The sequence below is a fragment of the Rattus rattus genome, chromosome 1 (assembly GCF_011064425.1).
Source record: "Rattus rattus isolate New Zealand chromosome 1, Rrattus_CSIRO_v1, whole genome shotgun sequence".
Taxonomy (NCBI): domain Eukaryota; kingdom Metazoa; phylum Chordata; class Mammalia; order Rodentia; family Muridae; genus Rattus; species Rattus rattus.
This window is the reverse complement of record NC_046154.1, coordinates 219018226-219035206: the sequence shown is the minus strand read 5'-3', so window position 1 is coordinate 219035206 and position 16981 is coordinate 219018226. Positions and strand designations below refer to the sequence as shown.

Sequence of the window (16981 nt, the reverse complement as noted above, 5' to 3'; positions counted from 1 at the left end):
GTGAATTCTTTGTTTAGCTCTGAACCCCATTTTTTTAATAGGGTTATTTGTCTCCCTGCGGTCTAACTTTTTGAGTTCTTTGTATATTTTGGATATAAGTCCTCGATCTGTTGTAGGATTGGTAAAGATCTTTTCCCAATCTGTTGGTTGCCGTTTTGTCCTAACCACTGTGTCCTTTGCCTTAGAGAAACTTTGTAGTTTTATGAGATCCCATTTGTCGATTCTTGATCTTAGAGCATAAGCCATTGGTGTTTTGTTCAGGAAATTTTTTTCCAGTGCCCATGTGTTCCAGATGCTTCCCTAGTTTTTCTTCTATTAGTTTGAGTGTGTCTGGTTTGATGTGGAGGTCCTTGATCCACTTGGACTTAAGCTTTGTACAGGGTGATAAGCATGGATCGATCTGCATTCTTCTACATGTTGACCTCCAGTTGAACCAGCACATTTGCTGAAAATACTATTTTTTCCATTGGATGGATTTGGCTCCTTTGTCTGAAAAATTCCATTGGTCTCTCTGTCTGTCTCTGTACCAATACCATGCAGTTTTTATCACTATTGCTCTGTAATACTGCTTGAGTTCAGGGATAGTGATTCCCCCTGAAGTCCTTTTATTGTTGAGGATAGTTTTAGCTATCCTGGGTTTTTTGTTATTCCAGATGAATTTGCAAATTGTTCTGTCTAACTCTTTGAAGAATTGGATTGGTATTTTGATGGGGATTGCATTGAATCTGTAGATCGCTTTTGGTAAAATGGCCATTTTTACTATATTAATCCTGCCAATCCATGAGCATGGGAGATCTTTCCACCTTCTGAGGTCTTCTTCAATTTCTTTCTTCAGTGTCTTGAAGTTCTTGTTGTACAGATCTTTTACTTGCTTGGTTAAAGTCACACCGAGGTACTTTATATTATTTGGGTCTATTATGAAGGGTGTCGTTTCCCTAATTTCTTTCTCGGCTTGTTTCTCTTTTGCGTAGAGGAAGGCTACTGATTTATTTGAGTTAATTTTATACCCAGCCACTTTGCTGAAGTTGTTTATCAGCTTTAGTAGTTCTCTGGTGGAACTTTTGGGATCACTTAAATATACTATCATATCATCTGCAAATAGTGATATTTTGACTTCTTCTTTTCCGATCTGTATCCCCTTGACCTCCTTTTGTTGTCTGATTGCTCTGGCTAGAACTTCAAGAACTATTTTATCCAAACTATTCCACAAAATTGAAACAGATGGAGCACTACCGAACTCCTTCTATGAAGCCACAATTACTCTTATACCTAAACCACACAAAGACCCAACAAAGAAAAGAGAACTTCAGAACCAATTTCCTTATGAACATCGAGCATAAAAAATACTCAACAAAATTCTGGCAAACCGAATCCAAGAGCACATCAAAACAATCATCCACCATGATCAAGTAGGCTTCATCCCAGGCATGCAGGGATGGTTTAATATCTGGAAAACCATCAATGTGATCCATTATGTAAACTATAACTTAATTGTGAAGATTTTCCTAACAAAATTTTGCCTACAGAACTTGTCCATTCACTGGCTGGTCTAAAAATGAAATTCATTTAAGACACTCTAGTGTTTGATTCTTCAGTTTTTATATAGTACATTTTACTTACATGTGTCTTTTTATTGTGTTTTTATCACTTAAAAACAATTTTTAAATTTAAATATATTTTGAGCCTATTCTTTCTTTCCCCCAAGTCCTTCCATATCTTCTCTCTCTCCTACCGTCCTAATGTTAAGTTCTTTCTCAAAAAAACAAACAAAACCCCAATAAAACAACAACCATTCACTAAGCAACAAAAAAGAAAAAGAACAAGAAAACAAAATAAAACCATACCCAAGAAAGAAAAAAATTAAACCGTCAATCCCATTACATATTGGTCAATTATTCCTAAACATGAGGCTTATTCTAGGTGGTTGATATAGCCAATGTTACTCAGTTCCCAGCAGGAGTGACAATTTTAACCTTTAGTTTAGTGGCTAGGTTTTTGTTCATTCATTCATTCATTAGTTTTTTTTAAATTATTACAAGATAACCAAAATTCGTTAATCCCCACTAAATTTAAAGTGAAACTATGGAATTGTAGATGAAACCAGATTGTATTTTCAGAAATGAGCTCAACTCCCATGCTGCAGGCTGCTGTTGTCATTTTCTCATCAGGGACTGGATGTGTTCCTCTATTTGATCTGAAAAAGCTTGTGAATGCTTTGATCAATAAGAGTAATAAGGCTTAAGGATGAGTATTGCAAAAATGTGTGATTCACCCACAGTGACCATGCTATAAGAATTCCAAGAAATGTGTAAAGGCCATTGGTGTTGTCATGTATGCAACAACAGGCCAAGGAATATCAAGGCTTTTAACAGCTTCAAATCCTAGATATTGATACTATGGAGGATGAGAAACAAAGCACCAAGCTCTTTTGGGGTTTTGCATCCAAGACCACATGTAAAATTGTTGTCTAAACCCTGGACTTTGGTAGAGACTTATTAAAAATCCATAGAAAATGCAAAAAAATATTCAGATAAATGTTCTCTATCCAAACCTGTACTAATATGTGAAAATGGGGTTCTAAAGAATCTAGAAGGTGTGTGGGTGGGGCAACTCAGGAAAGTATCGATCCAATGAGTGCCAAGAAGGATTGCTATAGGAGAGAACGAAACAAAAATCTCAAGAAGTTTAAATCATGAAGAATTGATGTTCTGTAATGATTTCAGTCAGATAAGGTCTCTCATAGGAAACTTTGCCTTTAGATAGCGATAGGTTAGGACTATCAACAAAAATAAAATGGAGATTGAGATGAATTGTAAAAGAACTGATCATTGTGTGAAATAAAGAGCTAATAGAAACTGGGTAAGAGTATTTTGAGGCAAATTTCACTGTAGCTGAAGTCAAGAAATAGTTGAAATACTATATACATAGTGAGTCTTAACCCAAGGAACTGAAAATCCATACAGATGCTTATCATGAACCTTCAGATGTCATTTAGATATGGGTTTGATTTCCCAAGATGGAAACACAAAATAAATAAATAGATAGATATCACACACAATTTTCCCCAACCACATTTGTATCTATCATCACTGAGGGCTTATGTCACCAGTTAGCATACATTACTTGAAGACTTTCTGCCACTTAACAAAATTACTAGCTCTGGCTACCCAGAAATCTAAGAAGTGGATTAGCATACTAGACATGCTTCTTATTTGTGTGTACCACAAATGGCATGCTAGACACCTGTTCTACTGGTATTAAAGACTTGTCAAACATATGGGTAGTGTCATAAGATATATTTGATTTTATAGTGTCCATAAAGAATATTTTTGTGTATCTGCTTTTTACATATGAAAAATTGTGGTATCCAAATTCTGCCTTCAGATGGTCAAAATCACGATATGAGTCCAGACATCTATCAGCCAGCATATCTCTTTGCAAAGAAATCTTGATCTTCTGTTTGAGAAGCTGTCAGCATGTTTAGTGAGTGCCATAAGACAGAGGAAAGAACATGCAAGAAGTTCAAGAACTTGGGATAAGTTCTGATGTTTTCTAAGAGATATCGAGGGGGTAAATTTTTCTCTCTACTATCATCTTCTAAAAATAGTTTATTAGTTCAGCTATGTGTGAAAGAATATTCTAGTGGGTTTTCTATATATTAGAAAAAACAACAGATAATTATGAACATGCTGACAGATTTTACATAAATTTCACAATAAAGGAAAAAGTGATATGCTCAGATCTCCTTGCAACCATGTTGAAAACTACTTCAAAGAGCAAGCATTCAGTAAAGCAACATAAAATGATTATTATTATTACCCAGCAGTAAGGTTGGGCTGAACCATGATGTTTTTGGAAGAAGTGCAGAAAAGGTGTCAAATGCTAGAAGTGTCTTACATGCATGCCCAAGAAAGTTCCTATGGTTTGACTCTGATAGGTGAGGAGATGAGTTAAAGAGACTCCAAAACTGGGGACCTGTGCAACGGAAAAGGTAAGATTATTATCAACCTTGATGAAGAAGATTTGAGATGGGGAGAAGACCTCAATATCATGTACGGACACACTAAAACCAAAAATGATAGTGAGTGAGATGGCCTAGTGAAGATGATGGGTTGGAATATGGGTAAACCATTTAAGGTTAGGCCTAGCTATAGCTTTAATGTGTAGAGTGTAGCATGTACACAGCAGAATCTGTTTGTTTGTTACTGTTGCATCATGTAAAAATTCCAGAATAAATAACACTGTAGAGAGAAAATTACATAACTAGTAAACGTTACTTGATTTTTGTCTCATTCTAGATGCAAAAATATGAGAGTTGCTTGAAAATGAAATATGTTTAGCTATTAATCACAATAATAACTGCACAGCTCTTTCAGTTTCACACTTGCTGAAAGGTAACAAAAGTAGCCTAAATAGCTAAAACCTGTTATTGATGGAATACGGTATGTATTTATTGAAATATTGGTTCAAACATGGATTTCAAAGTGAATTAGTAAGTCCTGATGTCTGTTTCTTATTCTACTTTTCTTCTTTACCAAAATATGAAAACATTTATCTACCAAAATCTGAAAACACTTTTTCCAGATATGACTTTAAAATGGGTATTTAATTTACATTTCTCCGCTATTTTCTGTAACTGCTTCTTTCTCTGCTGACACACACAGGAAACTGTCTTTGAATTGTCTCTGAAAGTCAGAGATTTCTTCGTTTTGGTCTTATGTTCATTCTTATATTGCGAGTCAGGGGATTACTGGGTTTCCCTTTATTTTACAGTAGCCTGCAAAATGTCAAGGACATCATTGTCACTGCCACTCTTCTCAGCATAACATTATTGTCATATTAGTACTCTGGCTTCTCATTGCTTTCTGCTTTCATTATTTTTGGATCAATAATTTGATTTTTGAGCAGTTATTTGATTATTTGCTTTTTTATTTCCTTCTTTCTTTCACAACTATTTTAAAGGTGTTTTAAATGTGTATACACTCTGAAAGGATATCATACAAAGTTTGCTGTAAAGTAGAATATTCCAGATCCTCTGACCCATAAATAGTTTCAGGGTATGCAAACATAGTAATCTCTCAACGCTCAAGGTTGGGTACTACAACCCTAGGCAAAAGCAACCTTCTCTCTTGCCAAGGCCCAGCCTCAGCTTAGAAAGAGGTTCATAGGGAAGGGGTGTCTGGGGATGATGAAAACAAACTGCTCAAAGTCAAATCCTGAGTCCAAGCTAGCGGCCGATTTTCGCTCACGACAGCTTTTCAGACTGATCTCTCTCATTGTGTGCTCTGCTTGAGTCGGCCTTTTCTTGCTATTCTAAAAAAACTCTCTGGTTAAAACAATTATCTTTCTGCACAAGACACCTCTCTCTGGTTGGGACTACACTCTCTGCTAGTAAAAATTCTAAAAGCTCTCTGGATAGCTCATGAATTGTTTTCTAACCAAAGTCAGAAAAGCTTCTATAAAAATTCTTGGATTTTTTTCAACCAAATCAGAAAACCTGATACAAAAATTCTAAAAGTAAATCTTGAGTTTTCCAATCAAAATGAAAAAGCCAGAAAAATTCTAAAAGAGCTATATTCGCTCTTCAGATGGCCTTCTCTGACTAGCTGCTAGAAGATATTCTAAAGGAGCTTTTGTTCACTCCCAAAGTAATTCTTAGGATTTCCAACCAAGGTAAAAAAAATCCTGTTAGAAAAAAATTTTTTTAAGAGATATAAAACATTTTAACAGTGCTTCATTCACTCTCTATGAATTTCCCAACTAAAATCAGAAGTCATGTTAGAGAAAATTCTTGAAGAGCTGTATTTACTCTCCAAAGATTTCCAGATAGCTCAGATCTCGCTAGACATAACTTGTAAAGAAAAATGTGCTATCACTTTCTGTTAGCTCACCTCATGCAGACCAAAAAGCCCAGGGTTTTATTTATATATCAATTCAGTTATTTATTCCAGGTTACCTCTAGACCATCCCACAAGTCAGCATTCTATGACCTTGGCCCCTTGACTCTTAGGAAGTGACAGCAAGCATAACCACAGTCCTGAAATTACCATCCCAACCATGACCAGACCTAAATTACCTCTTTTAGAGGTTGACCTTGAACACTCAGGTATCTTCCTGCATTTATATATTCCTGTCTTTGTATCTTTCTGACAAACTGCCACACAGTGTTTCTCTAGATCTGTGAGGTTCCTTATATAATTCATATTGCATCCTTATATTTTTGTATAGTTGAAAAATTATATAATTTCGAACTCATGTTTTTAGAATTCTTTCCATAGCCTTATGGGCGGTCTTGAAGGTCCCAAGCACTTGCCATTTTGCTGAGACATTAGCCACATATCTCTAATTATCAGGGAGTCATTAACTTTATTTAAGAGGGACAGAATTCCTCAAAGGAGAGTAGTGAGAATATGTACAGCATTACACAAACAAGCCCTATACCCACAGCAGCCATCGACACTCATTGAGGCCCACACTTGCTGGCCCTGTCCCAAGGGTGGGAACCATTTCATTCTACCCTTAACCAAGGCCATGCTGGACCCCGCACTCTCTTTTCTTCAGGGTGTTTTACATTTTGAGTATGTCCTATTCAGAATACATATATATTGAGAGTTAATAGGATGCAGGTGGGTCTTTAACAGGCAAAGAATCCAGAGGGCAATCCCCCATCAATAAAACTAGGCCCTTATGAAAGATGACCATGAGGACAGCTCTCTCGAGTAAAGGTTAAGGCCCTTATGTAAGATGCGTAGCCACTGTTGGCCCTTGTGCCTTTCTAAAATGCACTGTGTGAGAACATAGCACCCCTCCGTTCTGGAAACAGGTATCAGAATGCACAGGACAACGTGGTCTTTAAGTGTCTTTTACATCCTCCAAAACAGTAAAGAAATGATTTCTGTCCTATTAAATAATTTGTTTTGTGTTAAGTGTTCCATGCAAAGACATATATCACCTTCGTTCCCCCAAGTTGATAGAGATTTAGCATAATAAAATCTTAATAAACATTGTTAAAATGAAGAGTAAAGTGTATAATGTGGAGTTAATAGGACTCTATCACTTACTTGAAATTTGCTAAGACAGTGGACCCTGAGAGTACAAATGTATTGTAAGTGCATGGTAATAGCATTCCCCTTTACATAGTGACTAAAGTCCTCAGTGATGTGACTCCATAGGCACCCTGAAACATTTTTAATAAATACCTTCCCATTTCTTTCCATCTCAGATTATGGCAGCACACTAACAGCATATTCAAAAACATTATCTTCCCACTGATGCTGCATACTACTACTGCCCTACTTGAGTATTAATGTCAATGTTTTATCCTCTAAGACATAAATATAGAAGTATCTCAAAGATATAAAGTACTTTTGTAATTTTTCATAAGTCTTATCACAAATGAGACATATTTTAAAATGTATAATAGCAGTCATCAAAGAGTTCAGAGAACTGGACTGGTATGCAGCTCAGAAGTACAGAATTTGCCAGTCATGCGAAATGCTCTGAATCCAACCTCCATAACGTTCCTCGGGGAAATTTTTCAGTGGAGATATTCTTTATTGCATATTTGACAAGCAACTATGCAGAAAGTAAGATTAATATTTTCATATAAAAACTCTAATCAAGACACACATCTTAATAAAAGGCCACTTTTATCGAATGTCCAAGAAATTACTAATATGCAATGCCAGTATTTGCCTGATAACAAGCTCGATTTGATCCCAATGGACAAATTGCAAATCAAAACCTCAAGCTACTGAACTTATATAACCTGTTAAGAGAATTTTAAACTGGCAGTTTTTAGTAAGGAATTATCAATTACCTCCCAGAACAACAAAAATCTAATTGTGACTTGTCGTGTAGAGAACGTCTAAATCTGGAATGCATCACATATGCATGTATATTTGACAAGAAATAAATGACTTGTATTGTCATATTAATTTACCATATAAGAAGTCATTGAATATGCATGCAACAACAGTTGATGAAAACGAAAGTCATGAATTTGAAAGAAAATGGGAAGAGGTATATGGAAGGGTTTGGAGGGAGAAAAGGGGAGAGAGAAATATAACTAAAGTAAGTCAAAAATAAACAAATATATAATTGAATCATATAAGTAATGGATGAAAGTAAATAATATTGTTGAATGTTAACAGTGTTCAGGTTATGTTCTAATTGCTTTCTATCAATTTACTCATTCAATCCTCACAATATTTGGGGTAATTAGAGTTACAAACAGAAAATCAGACAGGAGATGGTTGCTCCACTCACTTAAGATGATACAGCTATGAAGGAAGAAATTCTGACAGGATAGTGTTTGATATTTGAGTTCACATACTAAAGATTTACTTTTGAAATCTCATAGTTAAGACACACCTTTTCATTGTTTTCTAAGCTTTATCATGTCACTATCACACTCTTCCAAACCAAAGTAAATAAAAACACATACGAAAAACATTGGAATCATTTCTGTATTTACTATATTTTCATGATTTCTGAAAATTATAATGCTTTCTTACTTTTTTCTCTTTGTGATAAAGCATGAGTTCTTGACTAAAGTTCAGTCTACTAAGTGTTATATACTTTAAATATGTAAGTATACTTAAATACCTTTGAGCATTTAAATACTATCTATCCACAAACCCAGCCCTACAGAAGGAAATACTCCAACCCAAGGAAGATAACTTCATCCAAGAAAACACAGGAAATAAGTAATTCCATACCAGAAAAAATAAAACCAATGAAAGCACACACACACACACACACACACACACACACACACACACACACACACAAACACTACCAACACCAAAATAACAGTAAGTAACTATCACTGGTCATTAATATCTCTCAACACCATTGAACCTATTTCCCCAATAAAAAGACACAGGCTAACAGAATGGATGCAAAATCAGGATCCATTGTTCTGTTGCATACAATAAGCACACCTCAGCCAAAATGATAGAAATTATCTCAGAGTAGAGGGCTAGAAAAAACTTTTACAAGCAAATGGACCCAAGAAGCAAGCTGTAGTAAGCACCCTAATGTCTGATAAAATAGACTTTCGACCAAAATTAATCAAAAGAGACAGAGAGAATTCTACCAAGATGCTATCTCAAATCTGAATGTTTATGCCCCAAACAAAAACAAAAATATATTTGTTTAAAACATTGGTAAAGTTTAAATCCTATGTTGAACTTCACACATTAAAAGTGGTAGACTTGGGATTGGGGATTTAGCTCAGTGGTAGAGCGCTTGCCTAGCAAGCGCAAGGCCCTGGGTTCAGTTCCCAACTCCGAAAAAAAGAAGAAAAAAAAATAGTGGTAGACTTCAACACCCAACTCTTACCAATTGACAGGTTATTAAGACCAAAACTAAACTAAAGAGAAATAATGAAACTAACCAACATTATGAATCAAATGTACCTAACAAAATATTTTCCACAAACACAAAAGAATATATCTGCCTCTCAGAACTTCATGCATTCTTCTCCAAAATAGACCATTTAATTGGGCACAAAGGAAGTCTCAACAGATGTAAAAAACTGAAGCAACACCTTGTATCTTATTAGACCACCATGAATTAAAGCTGGACTTGAACAACAACACAAAAAAACGCCAGAAAGCCTATACTCTCATGGAAACTAAACAACTTAATGATCTCTATCTAGGTTAGGAAAGATATAAAGAAAGAAATTACTTTGTAGACTTTAATGAAAATGAAGGCATGATACAGCCAAATTTATGGAATACAATGAAAACAGTGCTAAGAGGAAATTTCACAGCACTAAGTGCCTTTATAAAGAAATTAAAGAGTTCTCATACCAGCAATTTAAAAGTACACTGGAAAGCTCTAGAAGGAAAAAGAAGCAAACACATTGAACAGGGGTAGAAGGCTGGAAATAATCAAAATCAGGGCTGAAATCAATCAATGAGAAACAAAGAAAACAATACAAGGAATCAATGAAACCAAGAGCTGATTCTTTGAAAAAATCAGCAAGATGGACAAAACCTTAGCCAGAGTAATCAAAAGACAGAAAGACAAAATCCAAATAAACAAAGTCAGAAATGAAAAGGGAGACATAACAAAGAGGAAATCCAAAGAATCATTAGGTCTTACTTCATAAACCTGTACTCCACAAAATTGGAAAAAATCTTTACAGAATGGTTGATTTTCTACACAGATACTTCTTACAGATTTACTTATAGTTAAATCAAGATCAGGTAAACTATTTAAACAGCCCTATAGACCCTAAGGAAAGAGAAGCAGATATCAAAAATCTCACAATCAAACAAAAGCCAAAGGCCAGATGGTTTTAATTCAGAATTCTACCAGACATTCAAAGAAGAACTAGCACCAATACTCCTTGAACTATTCTCCAAAATAGAAACAGAAGGAGCACTGCCAAACTCATTCTATGAAGCTGCAGTCACTCTGATACCTAGACAGTACAAAGACTCAACAAAGAAAGAGAATTTCTTATGAGCATGTATATTTTGCAAGAAATAAATAATTTGTATTGCCATATCAAATTTTCATATAAAAAGTAATTGAGTATGCATGCAACAACAATTGATGAAAAAGTAGATCATGAATTTGAAAGGAAATGGGAAAGGGTATATTGAAGGGTTTGGGAGGAGAAAAGGGAAGGGAGAAATATTATTAAAATAAAACAAAAATAATTGAATGTTACTTGAATTCTTGCAAAATAGACAAATTAGATATCAGAATGCTAATTGTAATGTAATCTTTTTTGACAATAACATTGAACAAGAGTGACTGAATACCACTATTCTTCCAAAGGAATACAAATACTCATTTGTACTTTTGCTAATTATATAATTGGAAAGCAGGGAATAAATTACAAAGTTTATATGGGAGCAACAAGTGGTTTACCGTGCATGTTTGTTTTGGTTTTTGAAGCCAATATTGAGTCTTTTAAGAGAAGATAAATAGGCTCTGGGTGGGGGTGGGAATAGGTCACAGAGTAAGTAGGACCATGTCACTCCTCATGACTTTGCAGAGGGAAAGGAGAGAATGACGACTACAAGGTGTGCTTATGGGAAAACCGCTTCCTGACACTAATGGAAGAATTGTGTTAAAAGACAAACACACTTTTATGAGATCCCTTACAGCAAAGAATTACTGGAATTTTCCTTAGTCAGACTCCTGTTAGTCATATTTTCTTTTCCTTTTGGATGCCAGTTTCCCAGTCTACATGCTTCTGGTACATTTTAATTCTGTTCTGGGAGATGGGTGATACTCAGACACAAAACTATATTGGGAAACTCTAATAAATTATCATAGAAATTCACCTTCTTTTGTTAAGCTAGACAGAGTTCGAGGAAAGGAAACTAAAGGGCTGAGAATTTCTTATAAATAGCAGCAGTTTTATTTATAGGACAATAGCTAATTAAAAAGTTTACAAATTAAAAACATTTATTTCACATGCTTTAAACTTAAACACGTTCCTTGTTGCAGGCATTTCGTTAGGTCCTATGGATAACATAAGATAATTCATAGACATTAATCTCTGCCCTTGAGCTGCTCACAATGCAGAGGGAAAGTATACTAAATAATGAATCTTAGTTTTACAACTACAGCATTCATTGTGCAAAACTGGAATTCCCCACTCACCAGTGGAAAACTTATTTTGCCTGAAAGTCTTCTGACTGCAAACAGAATTTCTTTATTGTCAGCACATCAGGCAGCACTGGACTCTCATTTTCCACTGGTTGTGGAACAAGTCCAGAAAAACTCAAGATTACTTACACAGTTTGATTTGTGAAAGCAGAAGCTGAGAAACTGTAATAGACTCTGGTCTGACTCATGAACAAGAGCGGAAGTTCTCAACCTTCCTAATGATGCAACTGTTCACACATCCCTAATGTTGTGGTGACTCCAACTATAAAGTTATTTTCATTGCATCTTCACAACTAATTTTGCTACTGTTATGAATTGTAATATAAATATTTTGAGAGATAGAGTTTTGCAAGGGGCTCCTGATCAATAAATTGAGCAAGCTGGTTAGGCATTGAGAAATGAATTATATATTCCTAAAGACTATGTATGTATAACAAGGATAGAGAAAATGAAAAAAAAGCAAAGGAGAAAATGTTCTGGCCAAAAGAGTTAGTTCTCAATGAATTCTGCCTAAAAGAGCTAGTTGGACAGATTCTAAAATAACAACACTAAGAATTAAGGTAGTAATGCATCAACTATGCCAAGGAGCTATAGTGAAAGACTTTCCATAAGAGGTCTGCCTTTTGGTTGACACTTATATCTGACAACCCTGAACTTGTGAATTGTGAGCTTGAAATTCCTGGCAAGGGCAAGGGAGTGTCAGCTAACAATAGCAAAGGCCTGGTAAGACTTTTCCACCCTTAGCTCTTCTCCACATCTTCATGTCTCTCAATATGTTAGGATGTGTATTTCAACATAGCTCAAGATGTCAGTTGCAAAAACCTAGTCACAGAAAATGATAAGAGAGTGAGTTCCTGGCTATCCTAGTACATTTGATTTTAATAATTCTATATTATATCCAAACAACAAAATATCACATGATCACTTACATGCTTGCAAGTATAATATGTCAATTAAATTGTATTATTAGTAAAAAGGAAATCTGTTGAGAAAAATCCTTTGTAATGTATTGATTCAGTCTCAGTTGAAAAATACAAGTTAAGCCTCAAAAATATGATATTCATGAAATATGAGATAAATACACACACACACATTTTTAAAACAAATTTTAAGTTAACCAGATCAACATCAGAAATTCCAAGTTTTTATCAAAAGCAATGGAAGAATTAAACTTCCTGAGAGTATTTGTCCAGGCAAAAGTGGTAGGAAAACAAGATTCTTTTACCCTGTGCAGGTCCTGCTTATCTTGAAAACTGATTATCGAACAAGCCTCCATGTTCTGCAACAAGCATAAGATAAATATAAGGCCATCAAAAATACTCTTTTATGTTGGTAGGGTTAAAATATTGTCCGCTGCAATTTGAAAGTTACAAAGTCACTTTTGTAAGTAACTAAGTACAGAATACCCAAGATAAAGCCCACAGAACTCAAAAAGAACAACGAGCTGAAGGGCCAAAGTAAGGACGTCTAGGTTTTTTCACTTGGAAAGGAAAAGAAAGTAACTACAAAGGGGGGAGGGAGGGAAGGACAGGGAAGGGAAAGGGAATGGGGGTAGGGAGAGAGGGGAACATGATCTGGTATTGGGTGGGGGGAAAGGAATGAAACTCGGAGGGCCAGAAGAAAGAATGGAAACATGTGACCTTGGGAGGAAGGAGGTTGAGAAGACCCTCTAGAATGTGCCAGAGACCTGGGAAGTGAGAGACTCTCAGGACTCAAAGAGGGAATCCTAGATTAAGGCCCCTACAGTGGGAAGAGAGAACTTATTGAATCTACCTCCAGCAGAAAGACAGGACATCAAGTGAGGGATAGCTTGCTGTCCCACAGCCAAAATTCTGACCCATAATTCTTCCTGTCTGAAAGAAACGCAGGGATGGAAATGGAGAAAAGCCTGAGGAAAAGAAGGTCCTGCAACAGGCCCAAAGTAGGATCCAGCTCAAGGGGAAGCCCCAAGACCTGACACCATTACTGAGGCTATGGGGCATTCACAAAAAGGGACCTACTATGATTCCTCTCCAAAAGACCCAACAAGCAATTGAAAGAGTCTGATGCAGATATGTGCACCCAAACAAGGAACAGAAGCTGCTGACCCCTCTAGTTGAATTAGGGGAAAGCTGTAGGAAGCTAAGGAGGAGGGCAACCCTGTAGGAGGACCATCAGTCTCAATTAACCTGGACTCCTGAGATCTTTCAGACACTGGATCACCAACCAGGCAGCATGCACCGGCTGAGATGAGGCCTCCAACACATGTACAGCAGGGTCCGGGTTGAGTCAGAGAAGATGCACCTAACCCTCAAGAAACTAGAGGCCCCAGGGAGTTTAGAGGTCTGGTGGGATGGGTGGAGTGGGGACATCCTTGTGGAGACAGGGGAAGGGAGTTTGCCAGGGGAGGGGCGGTGCGGGGGGTTACAGGGAGGAGGTATGGGATGTGGAACCCTCGCAGTATAGACCGGGAAGGGAATAAAATCTGGAAAACAAACAAACAAACAACTACAAAATATATCCTAACTTAAAAATATCAAAGTGCTTCTGTTTCTATATAAGATGGACGAAGTGTTTTCCGTTCTTTTTCTCTCGTTAAATGCCAAGAAAAAAAAACACACACACACAAGCAAAAGACAACACAATCACTACCACAACAAAAACTAGACATGACACATGGAATAAATATGTTAGAAGTAAAAAGTAGACGGGAAAGAACTAGTTATGAGTTCATGGTACCCTTGTCCCTGTTGTCGGAGAGCAGGGACAGTCATGCTGGGAAACACATTGGCACTGCGGTTGAGAGTTGGAGAGAAAGTCTTGAGTTAAAGAGCAGAAAAGGGTTCTCTGACATCCAAGTAGGCAAAAGTTCCCCAACAGACAGAAATCAAGGCTGTTCAACTCTTGATCCTATGAACACCACACTGGAAGTCCTTGCGATTGTAATAATGCTAGGCAAAATAAAGACACACAGCCGAGTCACATATATGAAGATGCTTGTTACTTTGTTATTTCAAACAGGGAAATAAGAGGATTTAGGGAAATTGTTGGGAAATTTAATATTCACTCCCTTTACTTTCTGGTAATAGACAATAGCTTGCCAATACCTTCTGGCCAGACTGGATTAACCTACCAGACATGCATTAAAGTGTCTAGCCGAGATGTGTTTCTTAATAATCTGAGCCTACTCCTAAAGGTATATTCCAAGAATTACAGAAGAACTTCCAAAAATCCTGCCAGATTTAGAGCTGCCAAAACACAAAGGAAAGAAGAAAAATAAAAGGGGGCTGGGGGAAGGGGAAAGAAAGGGAGGAAAGACACGTAAGGAAACCAGACTGTTATTGTTGGGAAGCATGATTGTCAAGCTGAAGCCTGTCAATTATGTGATAACGTGTGGGATCGGAACACTTTCCTTTCATACCAGGGCAGGGGGAAGCACGTACCTATTGCTCACTTAAACTCACCAAACTCAAAAGTTATTTCTCTTGGGAAATAAAATTGCTCAATTCTAATCTCAAAGTTAACTTTACCATTAGACAGACTGAAAAACCAGGTTTCCTCCCTCTTCCTTTCTTTTTCTTTCTTTCTCTTTTTCTTTCTTTCTTTCTTTCTTTCTTTCTTTCTCTCTTCTTTCTTTCTTTCTCTCTTTCTTTCTTTTGAAAATTGTATTCTTTGATCTTATAGGTGGGCTAGAAATATATGCATACATATAATTTATCTACTAGAACATCACATAAATTGTCTAATCAAATGTATCAATTTTTAAGGAAATTATAACCACAGAAAAATGTTCTATGTTCCTAAAAAATAAAGTGCAGATATATTGGCTTTTGATTACTATAAGATATGCATAGTAACAGAATAAATGTAAGGAATAATACAAACAGTGAGACAAATGGAAACCATGCAACCTCATAAAAGCAGAACTTAGAGGCATAATTCTCTTAAGTTAGCAACATCAGTAAGCAGTAGCAGCAGAGAGTCCATAGGTAGTGTACCTTACCCAGCTGATTCAGGTCTTCCTTATAAATGTATTCTATTCTCATTTCCATAACTATTAATAGTCTGGGACAACATTTTAAAGCCATTAGAACATGCAACCTGTCAACATGTTCCTTTGATTTACTGACACAGAGAAAAGGGGAGGAGCCAAGCTATAAGTAGGTGATTGTGAAAGACAGAATGCTTTGGGTCTTTAACATGGCTTTTATACTAAGCAAGCGATTGAATGCCTATTTGAAGCTTAGCATCTTAAAGAGCACTGATACACATTTAGTGCACAGTTCTCCTGGGGTAACACGAAGTACACAAAAGTGTTAGTAAATGTCAAGAGTACAAGTAAGGTGGACATCCCAGAATCTGGAGTAAAATAAATACTTGTGTATTTACTAATCACAGGAAATCTACCATCCAATGGGCAGAAAACACTGACAAAGGATGGAGCTGTTGCACTCTCCCTCGGCAAGGGCCCCAGCACTTGACTGGCTATTAATGATACTCTATTAAAAGAATTCATTATAAACCTTATCCCTCTTGACTTACAGATTTTTACATGAATGAGGAATTGAGTAGATTAAAACATCATGGAAAACTTGCTGGTCCTCTGGCTTTTACAATCTTCCTAACACCCTCATCCATAATGTTTTCTGAACCTTGAATGGAGTGTCTTGTGACTTATCCATTTGGAACTGGACTGCACACCTCTGCATTTTCATTGGTTGTGATTTTATGTAAAGGTCTCCATCTGTGGCAAGAAGTTTTTTGATGACAGTTTAGCATTACACTTATTTGTGGGAACAAGGACAAACATTTAGATTTTTATTAGGGATGTCTATATTTAGGAATAGATGTGTACATAAACATATATATATATATATTAGATAGATAGATAGATAGATAGATAGATAGATAGATAGATAGATAGATAGATAGATATAGATATGATGAATGAAAAAAGAGGCCACGAATTTGCAAGAAAGAAGAAGAAAGGAAAGTAAGAAGTTATCTAATTATATCAGAATCTCAAAGAAAGAAAAAACATGGCAATATTGTGCCTTGCAAATTCTTTTTTTTTTTTGCTTCTTTTTGTTACATCTATTTATTTGTATATATGTATGTGTTGAGGGGTGCACTTGTACCATAGCATGTGTGTAACTCAGAGGACACCTGTGGGACTTAGCTCTCTCTTCCCACCATGTAGGTTCCAGAGATTGAATACTGAAAAATTTTAATATTTAATGGACTACAAAACTAATAATAACTATGCTAATCTGTACTCTACTACTCACTTACATGTCCAGTTTTGTAAAGTTTTCTTTTATGCTGAATGATTTTCTTATCTCCCCAGCCTCGGACCAACCAT

At 36.2% G+C, this 16981-nt stretch overlaps 1 protein-coding gene across 1 annotated transcript in view; it reads right to left on the bottom strand.

Annotated features, from left to right (window-relative positions):
- The window catches only part of Pkhd1l1 (PKHD1 like 1), a 149335-nt gene that overhangs the window by 76706 nt on the left and 55648 nt on the right, over positions 1 to 16981 (bottom strand).